The 11,716-nt window shown below is 37.6% G+C and overlaps 1 long non-coding RNA gene across 1 annotated transcript; it reads right to left on the minus strand.

Annotated features, from left to right (window-relative positions):
- Nucleotides 1-992: 992 nt before the first annotated feature.
- LOC148159833 (uncharacterized) lies at nt 993-8,638 on the minus strand. Its single transcript, XR_015762967.1, has 2 exons — nt 8,503-8,638; nt 993-1,293 (listed from the first exon to the last, which is right to left on the minus strand). It is a non-coding gene; the product is annotated as an uncharacterized LOC148159833 (long non-coding RNA).
- Nucleotides 8,639-11,716: the final 3,078 nt, after the last annotated feature.

An 11,716-nucleotide genomic window follows, 5' to 3' on the forward strand; every position in this document is an offset into this window, starting at 1 on the left:
TTCAGGGAGGTTGCTGTGGTCCTCTCGTAGAGGACCACAGCAAATAAAAAAAATAAAAAAATATATAATCAAAAAATATAGCTATATTTTTTTGTTCTGGGGTTTCAGCATGATAAATATACTTTGCTAATTCAACACGGATTAGCCAAGTTAAGGATGCTTGGCTGATCCATGCTTCCTTAACCCTCTGATGCATGATATATTGACTATAGTCTTTCATGAGTGGGTCTTTTTGGACCCGTATTTAAATCAATGTGTTTCTATGCTACTTTTGTCATTTTGATTCAAAATAATGTTTAGTATGATACTTTCTGCTGTGTTTTATTTCACACAAGAATTATTTCATGTTTGAAATATTCCCAGATAGCACAGAATGATTGAAACAACATTGAATCAATGTCAGCCAGAAACAATGAATCAATGTTGAAGGCTGACATTGAAACAACATTGAAAGTGGTCGGTGACTTGTATGTTGAATCAATGTTAGGGTTTCAACCATAACTGACATTATATCAATGTTATTTCAACCATCATCTATATGTGAATTTACAAGCATATATATGTTGATTCTACACTGAATCAGTTTGGAATCAACGTTGATTCAACAATCATCTAAACATGGATTTGCATGCATATTTGTGTTTATTTTACATTTAATCAATGTTAATTCAACCATCATCTATATGTGAATTTACATGCATATTTGTGTTGATTCTACACTGAATCAGTTAGGAATCAACATTGATTCAACCATCATCTGAAGGTGGATCCACATGCAGATTTGTGTTGATTTTATATTGAATGAAAGCAAGGGATTTAAGTACATTTTTAGGTCTGATAGGTCTACATCATAACATACCACTAAAGGTCTCTTCACTGTTGTTAAACACACTATTTTATTGGCAGATGATGGGTATTATGGGTATGCGTCATTCAAAAGTATTTTACATTAACGTATTACCACTGTGTACAAAAGGTTGAAAATGACAATATGGGTTTGTTATACCATTTTATTTAAGAAAAGAGGGATAGATCTTTGAACATATTTGACTCTTTTTTGACTGTCATAACAACAGTCTGTTGTTCATGGAAGAACAGCATCCTTGAGGTTAAGCTTTGTACTGTATAAACCAGGGAAACAGTACAAGTTGTGGTAACCCAGTTTGACTCTGGTTGGTGTCACTTTGGTTCCTTGCGATGCCTTCCTCCCATTCTGGCGTGTAATGAAGCCACTTCTTGACAGTTTTGCTGCAGTCCTCAATGTCAGCTTTGGGTCAAACTGCAGAGCAGAAGCTAAAAAACATAAAAATTAAAATGAGGAAGGTCCTGGTTTGAAAGATGATAAACATTTGAACAGTTCTAAAAGACATTAAATATTAAACATTATACTGGTTACAGGTCTGAGAACAAATACAAACCGTATAGTTCCCATGTACACTCACTGTTAAATTAATACTTATTTTAATGTTTACGTATACAATTACATTTACCTATCAAGCTGCAGTCTAGTGTAGCATTTATGATGCTGTACTCATGTTAAAATGAGGGAATCAACATTTAAAATAAAGGTGGTTTATCAGAAAACCTAAAGATAAAACTCAAGGAGGATCAGGGTTGATTTAACACACCAGAGATAGATAAATAGAGCAAAAGGTGATTTGTACTGTAGTTGGAAAAACTATTTATAATTTATACAGAATAAACTTCCATCAAATAGCTGGTTCAATCTTCCATTAACTACAAATATTTCCAAATAAGTTTATTAAATTCATTACAAAATGTCTGCATGCTGATAAAGATCCCATATAAGTAATAATAGTCCTGATGGGGATTTTCTGCGTTATCATTTTTTATTATTACTTTAGCTCCAGCATTGACGTGATTTTCTTGTCTGTGCTAAAAGTCACCAAGTATCTGTGTTCCTGAGAACTGATCGTTCCCTCCACCCTTGGGAGAAATCGCTCTTAAGGGAAAGGGCTACACCTGTGTGTGTAGATAGAGCTTGCCACCTCTCTTTGCTGTTTATCTTTTCTCACTATTATTTTCCTAAATTAAAGGCCTGCTCTAGAAGAGAGAGGGCAGAACGCTTTGTGAACGGCTTGGAGGAGCAGTTTGCTGAGTCTTCTCCTTTTGCAAAAGTTCAGCCATAAAATTCATATACACTGTCATTTTGGTGCCGTGACCCAGATCTCTACATACCCGCTCGCTGACAGACTAAGAACGACGTGCTGAATACCATGCATGGCCAGAGTGAACAGTACTTGGAAACAAAGATCTGGGAGGCAAAATTCTTCGCTGGGCCAGCGCCTATGTCCGATTTTGTCTGCCAACGGCGGATTGACAAGATCCAACCGGACAACACAAAACGACAGAAACGTAAGTGAATTTTAAAAGAGCTATATCTGGAGGTGTGAGAATCCTTGTCAAATGGCGTTTTAACTAAAAATCTGTAAAATCCTTAGGAAAGAAGAGGTGTTTCTAAAGCCCCTCTCTGATTGAGGAGACCCCATAAGGGCAAATCCTCATGCAGATAGGAAGTGTCATTACTGTGCTGACATTGCTGTTTTGTTATTGCTGCTTTGTTGATGGGTGTGCGTGAAAGAGTGAATGGTGCTCTTCTCTCTGAGAGTAAAACTCTCTGTCTTCAGAATTAGAATCCTAAGTGAAGAACCGCTTGGAAGCTAGGCTCCAAGTAGAAGCCTGTTCTTCAGAAGGCACTGAGAGCTGACATACGGCACTTTCTCTGAGAGAGCACGTGATATCAAAAAATTTCAAGCTAAACTTGCAGAGTACTAAAATTATGGGAAGATTGTGGTGTTTTTATTCTATTTCTCGCCTGAAGAAAGAAAGTAACTATCTAAGGGAAATAATGGGTGGTTTTTGTTTTGTTTTTTTTAGCATTCCTACACTTTCAAAGAAAAACCAGTTGAGAGACGTCTCACTGAAATAAAAAACATGGGAACAACCTTTTTGCATGCTAGAAGTGGAATTATGACTTTCCTGAAGGAGGAGAAGCTGAAAGATAAAACTAAATAATAAAATTCTCCTCAGAGAACAATGTTTAATGTATTGTGTCGTAATTAGATTATAACACCAACTTGAAATGATCCTTTGGCTGTATATCTGGAGGGGTCAGTGATCAGAGTAAGGTACCAACCAGGACATTATCCAGCCTCTTATCTCTCTTAGGCCTTGAGAGGAGGGCTGCCCGCTGGCTTCACAGTCTGCAGCACTGAGATCAACAAATTTATAGAAATCCATTGTTCTCTGGTGAGATGTTAACTCAGGCTAAGTTAACATAAATTTACATTCTACATTTTAAAGGTTAATGTTGTACAGGATAAAAGAGACTACAGACTTTAACATATTTCATGTTTATACGTGTTTGAATAAGGAAATGATTTATGACTTCTTAAAATGTTGGGTAATAAGTGGCTAAAAACTATACGATCACAAGAAAGAAAAGATATATGGAAAATATTTATGTAAAAAACACAGAAAGACAAACCCTAACCTACTCCTATTTGCTTCTTTCCTTTTCCTATGTCTGAGCCTCCCTGCAGTGCGTCTAACCTCTGACCTCAACTCAGACCTGTCCTGCCATTTATCAGATGACGTCCCTCCCTCATCACCAGCCAATGACAGTAATAAAGAAGACAAAAAGGACAGGAGAGATTTCTACCACCTGAGCACTGAAGGCACTGAAGTGTCCGCTGATCCTAATTCCTGGACATCTGGGAACTGCCATGCAGAAAACTACTGTATGGAGTCCTGCTGGACATTTGGACTGGAACTATATCTCCGTGTTTGGCTGCAACTGAACTTATACAACCTCCACTGGTTTACTCTTTGGCATCAGCGTGGAGAAGGAAAATAATGTGCTTTAAAGACAAAGAGAGCAAACTGAACTGTTTGACGCTTGTTTCATTGGTGGATAACCTGGACATTCACTAAGGGATGGTCTGGACAACTTATAAAAAATCCAACACCAGAGCTAGTTGGACTGACAGGAAGCTGGAGGAGAGACGGAGGGAGGACCAGCTGCAGCGACGCCAGCAGCAGGAGGGGGAAGCGAGACAGCGGAGAGCCGAGATAAGTTACACACACACCGCTGTGATAAAGATTGTGCTTACTAATCCTGTTTGCATATAGGAATTATCTATCTAGAAAAGAACATTTTGAAGGTTTTTAGGTACAATGTTGGATAAAATCGTTCACTTTGTATCCGTTAACTCAGTCCTTAACAGAAGGACCAGTGATCCTCTTAGGGCCCACGAGCCATAGGTTGGGAAACTGTGAAGGAAAAAACTGTAATCACTAAAAGTTAAGCAAAAAACTGATAGAGCTATGCAACTAAATTACACCAACTAAAAAATGTATTAGAGATTCTAAGCTAGTAATGATTTGCAAATGTTTTATTTTTTTCTTTTAAAAGAAATACTAGTTTGGAACTAAATTAAACATCTCTAAGTGTTGAAAATAATTGATATTGCAGTGTTCAAAGATTATGAAGTATTTCTTTGCATTTAACTAAAACATTTAATTTAGAGTTTAATTCTATAAAGAATCTACAAATTGATTGAAATTGGTTTTGTGTTTGTGTCACTTTTCATATTGTAATGAATTAAAATTATTAGGGGAACAGACAAACTGTACTCAAGAATTGAGTAACGGATAAAATTATTGACCATTTAATTTTAAAAAACTTACGTTGTTAACCTGTCTGAAATGCAAGGTGAAGTGAAATTCTTCACTTCACCTATCGGTTGCTTAAAGTCAAACGGTTGCTCTAAACTGATGATTGTGAATAAAAGCAACATTTTCTAGATTTCAGTCTAAAACATTTTAATTTGGATTTGATTGATGGACGTTTGGCAGCTGAAGGAGGAACAGCTTATCCTGCTCTCTCCCGTCCTTACTGATAACTTTGCCTGTGAATTATTTTTAAAGTCACAATTTTTATGGTTATATTTACATTATCGACATAATAACCTGATTACTTCAGACCTAAGGACTGGGAGATTTTCTCACTTTTATTTTTACCTTACATTTCTTCACCTCCAAGTTGAGCTAGGGCAAAATGCCCCCGTCCGACCCCAAGGACATTAATAGTATTCTACAATGACTTCAGTTTTTAGAAACGAAGATTCAACGGCTGGAGGTGAAGTTTGAGATCAACGCTACCTGTGGAAATGAAACAACTCTTCCTCAAATCAGCACTTCCTACGTACAATTTTTTAAGTGAGAATAGAAAACAAAAAAAAGGAGGAGGCGTGGCTTCAATATTTAAGAATACCATAAACTGTAGTAAAATCTCTTTGGGTAATTTTATGTCTTTTGAATATCTTGGAATTGAGGTAAAAGGCCACAAACGAACTTTGACACTAACTTTATACAAAACCCCAACATATTAGGAAAAGTCTTTACGGACTTGAATGAGCTTCTATCTCTCATATGCGTTGATTACGATTGTTTGATAATTGTCGGTGATTTCAACATTCATGTTGACAAGACCGAGGGGCAAAAAAGCTGTTTGATATATTAGAGAGTTTTGGTTTAACACAACATGTCAAACAAGCAACACACACTCATGGACACACACTGGACCTGGTTATCAGTAAGGGTGTGAATATTTCCAATGTCTCTGTAACTGATGTCACCTGTCGGATCACTTTGCTGTTATCTTTGAATGTTCTTTATCCGTTAACCCACTTGGACAAACAGCTACTATCACAAAACATACTTTCACAGAAAACACAGCAGAAACATTTAAACAAATCTACTCTTCTTCCTCACCCTTAAGCTATAATGACGTAGATAAGTTGGTAGATGATTTTCAGTGCAAACTTTCAGATATCATTGAATACATTGCCCCCATTAAAGTGAAGGTTGTGTCTGGTAGGAAGAAATCTCCATGGAGAAATGCACAAACAGTTCAATCTGCTAGACAACTCTGCCATAGGGCCGAACGGAAATGGCGTAAAACTCAACTGCACGTTTATTATGACATCTACAAAGAAAGACTACATAATATCACACAACACTAAAACATGCAAGAGAGACTTTCTTTGCAGATGTCATAAACAAAAACACCAACAACACTCAAGCTCTATTTGCTACTGTTGACAGGCTCACAAATCCTCCTATGATGTCACCACCTGAACTTCAATCTAATGCCGCCTGCAACAAGTTTTCCAGTTTCTTTTCAGAAAAAATTCAAAAGATCAGAGGATTAATCTGCACATCCACTCTAAAGCCAGTACCAATGCTCTGCTCAAACAAAACAAATACAGGAAAAATGACCCAGTTTCAGCTACTTAATTATAAAACCCTAGAAGAAATTATAAGTCAATTAAGCTCCAGTTCCTGCTGTCTGGATGTCCTACCCACACATTTCTTTAAGAAAGTCCTGCCTGCCGTTGCTAATAATCTGATCCAAATAGTAAACTCATCGCTCTCATCAGGTGTTTTCCCCCAGGCTTTGAAAACAGCAGTTATCAAACCACTGATAAAAAAGAACAATCTGGACAAATCACTACTTCAGAATTACAGGCCGACCTCTGACCTCCCATTCATCAGCAAAGTTATTGAAAAAGCAGTTTTTAAACAATTAACTAACTTCCTAACAATAATGAATCGCTTTGACTCCTTCCAGTCTGGTTTTCGTGCTCACCACAGCACGGAGACGGCCCTAGTCAAAGTGTTCAATGACATCCATATAAATACGGACTGTGGGAGAACCACAGTGCTGGTTCTGTTGGACCTCAGTGCAGCTTTCGACACTGTTGACCATGACATTTTACTGAATCGACTGGAGAGTTGGGTCGGACTCTCTGGTCCAGTGCTCCACTGGTTTGAATCTTGCATAAAAAACAGGGATTTCTTTGTTTAAATCAGAAACTTCTCATCAGAGAGGTCAAAGGTCACATGTGGGGTACCCCAAGGTTCAATCCTAGGACCCCTTCTTTTCAATATTTATATGCTCCCACTGGCTCAAGTTATAACAGGAAATAGGATCAGCTACCATAACTACGCGGACGATACACAGCTCTACATCACGATGTCACCAGGTGACTCTGAACCATCCAATCACTGAATAGATGCTTAGAACAGATAAATGTGTAGATGTGCCAAAACTTTCTCCAGGTGAACAGAAACAAAACTGAAGTTATTATCTTTGGACCTAAAGAGGAGCGAACTAGAGTCAATGCACAGCTTCAGTTATTACAACTGAAAACCAGCGATCAGCCCGAAACCTGGGAGTAGTGATGGACTCTGACCTGAACCTTCAGAGCCACATTAAGACAGTCACAAAGTCGGCCTTCTATCACCTGAAGAACATCTCCAGGATTAGAGGACTAATGTCTCAGCACGATCTAGAGAAACTCATCCATGCGTTTATCTTTAGCAGCATTGATTACTGCAACAGTGTCTTCACAGGTCTGACTAATAAATCAATCAAACAGCTGCAGCTGATCCAGAACGCTGCTGTTCGCGGATTCACGCAGTATCTGCTAAATGAGTTGAAAAACTCATTTAGCAGATACTGCGTGAATCCGCCTGTTGATCTCATGCTCCAGTTGGGGCAAGACATCCTCCCCGACCTGGAGAAGGCACTCTATTCTTTTTCAGCTCATTTATTTATGCATTTTATATAGCTATGAATTTTTATTTTATTTATTGAGATAATAAAAGAAAGGATCTTGAACACGTCGATAACAGGTTTTGCATGTCATTCAACACATTCTCTCTCTTTTGGTTTTCTTTTCCAGGGTGTCAGACACACACAGAGACACACACACACAAATAATACACATGCACAATAAAGAATAGGCAGTAATGTTAGCTAGCTTGGTTAGATAACTAGTATTAGCTAACTTCAAAGAAGGCTAATAGGTTGATTTGTGACAATAACACTGTCACAGTACTGACGATTGACACACACACACACACACACACGCATGCACACGCACACACACTTGTGAGGTAAAAATAAAGATAATAATTATATGTAAGCGTTCTTGCTTTGTAAAACATATTATTATTCAGGCTGAGACTTAGGACTTAGTGTGCACGGTTCACAAAAAAATGTGTTCCTGACAGTCGCAGTTGGTAAGAAACAATGATTCTCCTCAAATTCCGTAGGAAATGAATGCGGGTCCTTTTGGACCCACTTATGGAAGAATGGGGTAGTGATATAAAACATTCTATTTCTTAAAATGTGTAAAAGGTAAATTAAAAATTTTAACTGCATGCTATCAATAACATGTTTGTTGAGGAATACCTGGAATATGAAGTGATGAAAACTTTCACTACAAAGATATTGTAATAAGATGACCTCTCCGGGTCCAAAAGGACCCACTTATGCATCAGAGTGTTAACACACCTGCAAACTATTCTGCTTCATTAGTCTGGAGCATAAGATTAGCGGATCACCAGCATTCAAGCACCTGAGAGAGTTTTGCCTGTAACAGTTTCTCCACATCGTTCCTTGGATTTTACCCATTGTGTTGGCTGAGTCCTTCGCCTCTGGTTTCCCCTTCAAATTTCCCATTGTGTTGCCTGAAGAACCACACCTCCATGATAGACAGTTCCTCTGGAAGATCTTCTGGTCTGTCATTCTGTATGTGGATCAAGCAATTAGCTCCCATCATGACAAACACTAAATTAATAATTCCTACATTTCCAAGTTTCATTGAGTTAATGGAATTATTCTACTTCGGTGGCGAGGATATGGATGCCATGTAAAAGAAAAGTCTTTTTGCTTTCCAGCGTTGTCTGTGTGAGCAAAATTTCCATATGTAAACAATAACATGCAGGGGGTCTTTATTTGTATATCTGATTATGATTAAGTCAGCTCCTCACATATGAACCTCACCACACGTCACTTATATATATATATATATATATATATATATATATATATATATATATATATATATATATATATATATATATATATATATATACACACTGCTCAAAAAAATAAAGGGAACACTCAAATAACACATCCTAGATCTGAATGAATGAAATATTCTCATTGAATACTTTGTTCTGTACAAAGTTGAATGTGCTACAACAAAATCACATAAAAATCATCAATGGAAATCAAATTTATTAACCAATGGAGGCCTGGATTTGGAGCCACACACAAAATTAAAGTGAAATGTTCCCTTTATTGTTTTGAGCAGTATATATGACTCATATATATATGACTCATATTTTGACTTGTAAGGTATTTCAGTTGACAAAACCAACAAAAATCGTGTTTTCTCACTTCACAAACTTTGTTTGAATCAACAGATGAAACTTATCTATCTTCTTCATTGTGGTTTGTGGCAGTGGCAACATCCAGTTATTGATCACGTGACTCGTATGATGCAAAAAAATGTCTATTGCAGTTTTGCAAAATTAAAAAATTTTGATATGAGCCACCTCATTTTGGTGTCAAAACTTTAGTGAAAAAACCAGTTCTTTTTAAATTGCGGTGTTTCCATTAAGCAGATGTATTTTCTAAATGTTGAATTGCACAATCACATGGTCAATGGAATGAAGCTACTGTCTGTTGATGCATATTCTATTTCGCCAACTTGCATACTAAATACCTAAATGAATATATATGATTTGTGTTATATTCAGAATTAACAATCTCTACCTAAGTTAAAATAGCTTTGACTGCTAAATAATGTCCCACATATTTTAATACCTAATTGCAAATATACTGAGGTTCATACTTTAAAGTCAACAACCTAGCTTTTTGGAAAATAATGAGCCATCCGGAGCATTGTACTTTCACATGAGCAATTCTCACCATACAAGTGAAATAAAAGGAGTCATGAAGCAGCAGGAATAGAAGTTTTACTATAAGTTTCTGTTCGACAGGTAAGAGTGAAGAAGAAGGCCCGTTGTCCTGATCCACTGGAGTTATATGGTGAGACAGTTCTAATGCTGAGTTCAGTGTTAGGATTTTTGTGTTATCATTTTTACATTCATAATATCACATAGACGAATGTGATTTTCATTTAGAAGTGTTTGATCTTTTCATTGCCTGTGTCAAGACTTTTGACTGCTGTGTTGAATACTTTGGCACCAAACATATCTGCTGCAAGATAACCAATTACTCCTTCTAGAGAAATCTGTCCCAAGGGAAAGAACCAGATGACCTGTGTGTAGACAAAGCATGCATTGTGTCTTTTCTGTTTATCTCTTTTGTTCTTTCCTTTTCCAAAATTAAAGGCCAGCTCTAGCTGAGAGAGGGCAGATCACTCAGTGAAAGGCTCGGAGGAGCAGTTTGCTGAGACTTTCTCCTTTTGCAAAAGTTCGGCTATAAAACTCATATATGTTGTCTGTGGTTCTTTATGTAGGTTCAGAAAATACCTATCACTCAGCGCAAGCAGAACTAACACCTCACAGAATCATGAGTCCATTGGGACATCATTAGTGACTTTGACAAAGGCAGCTAGAGCAACTGTGATACTTATTAGAAACAGACTTTTTTAGATGATGTACTATGTATTCTAATAACACTCCAAGATATACGACACCTTTTCAGACACATTTCTTCAGAGTTACTGTTCAGAAAGTTGGGAGAGGGGGAAACAAGAACATAATGTGAAAGGTAAGATTTAAATGACAGTAAATTTACAAATGACATTTTGATACATTTAGGATCTTCCTATAAAATAAATTCTTTGCTGGAACATAGATGCACATGTAGCTGGAAGCCTTGATGCACAATTAAATGTTTTATTGGGTTTTCTTTGGGTCATTACTTGTGTGAGTGAGCTGTCCATGTGGCCACCCCCCTGATGCCCTCCAGGTCAAATGTTGACTCTGCAGTGGGTCCATATTCAGGGATCTTCAACGATGTCTAAATAAAGCCTTGTGCTGCAGTGCATTCATGCCACATGTAAGAAAGCTGTGGGGCTGCATGCACAGTCCTCACACCAGTTGGGGCTTAAATGACTCACATATCCTGCCACTTTTATCTGGATGTTGTCCAGCACAGCTTTGAGTTAGCCCACAACGTCATGCCTCCCTGTGTTTTGGCCAGACACATGATTTTTTTTCTTGCACAGAAATATCATTGCTTAAGATCCCATGGTGAAACAATAGGAATGGAATGCTTCTGGCAATGAAAACACTGTTTTAAAAGTAGTTTGAGCTAGTTCAAGCGACCCACTTGTGTGTTTAGGTACATTAAAACTGCCTCAACCTTTTTCCCGTAGTTCCGAGTTACAAACCAACTCAATATTTCTTTAAGTTTAAAGCATCTGTAGTAAACCTGAAATTGTTCTAACTTCAAAATGATATTTTGGAGTCTATAATAAGAGCTTTTGGACACTACAGGTTAAATGGAAGGGTGTGAGGAGCAGTTTTCTAATTTTGCACATCATAAGCATTTTACTCAACAAGGGAAGCTGCACATTGGAAACAGTTTAGCGTTGTATGCTTACAAGGAAAGAGGTATCGAATGAATGAAACTATTGATTAGATGAGCAGAGTTAAGAGTCAGAACATGGAACAAAGCTCTATTATACCAGTAGGATGGGAGGCTGCCGGCTGTTGGCTGCTCTGCCACTGTGTTCAACACTGAAACGGTTCGTCAGTAACCCTACCAGGGGCATGAAGTCCCAGACAGCAAAACTCTTTGGATCACTGGGACACAGAGAGAAGCGGCTTTGTCAACATCTGCAAGCAACAGATGTTGCTTGCA

The sequence above is a fragment of the Poecilia mexicana genome, unplaced genomic scaffold, assembly GCF_051168715.1.
Source record: "Poecilia mexicana isolate PSO_F unplaced genomic scaffold, ASM5116871v1 scaffold_5, whole genome shotgun sequence".
In the NCBI taxonomy this organism is placed as follows: Eukaryota; Metazoa; Chordata; class Actinopteri; order Cyprinodontiformes; family Poeciliidae; genus Poecilia; species Poecilia mexicana.